Genomic DNA, 731 nt, shown 5'->3' on the forward strand with positions numbered 1-731 from the left:
TATCTTTGTAGATTTATTTGTCTCCCTGCCACAAAATGGTGAATAAATAACAAAAACACATTGATACCGGCTATCAGCCAAACTGTTATTTTAAACTTGTATCGGCCCAGAATTTCCCAATGGGTGCTTTTCTATCCTGTTTGGTTCTCTGCAGCTTAGGTTTAAATGAATCTAGAACTGTGATATGATTAGTCTGGACCCTATGGTAGACTAAAAACAACACTTTAGCAGAGACATCACAATATCCACAGATTGTCCACAGACTGGAGAACGTAAAACTGTGAGAAAGAGAGAACTGGTGTGGATCTATAACATGGTGTTAGGACTGTGTCTCCTTGTGCTGACAAGCTAACATTTAGCCTATAAACCCATTGCTGACCACAGGGAGACAGGGACTAAATTACAGGACCTGTCAGGCTCTGTAACAACAGCCTCTTGCGCTCAAAAACACAGCCTGAACCATATTATTCAGGATGCTTAAAGCCTGAAGAAAAAGAGGACAGAATGGATTCCTTCTGTCTTTAGCATTCCACACTTTGTACCAGGAAACTCCTTTAAGTTATACTTGATTGTTTTCAGTTGTGTTCTCAGGCAGTGGAGACATTCTCAAACCATAGTGACAGAGGTAGTGGCCCCATGGTCAACCTTTTGGCCCAGTGTCTTTGTTGATACAATGACAGTGAATACAGTCCCTGACAAAAGTCTTGTCACTTATCCATTTTGTAGAAACA

This window comes from Morone saxatilis, unplaced genomic scaffold, assembly GCF_004916995.1.
Source record: "Morone saxatilis isolate NCDOM2014 unplaced genomic scaffold, NCSU_SB_2.0 Contig2, whole genome shotgun sequence".
Classification (NCBI taxonomy): domain Eukaryota; kingdom Metazoa; phylum Chordata; class Actinopteri; family Moronidae; genus Morone; species Morone saxatilis.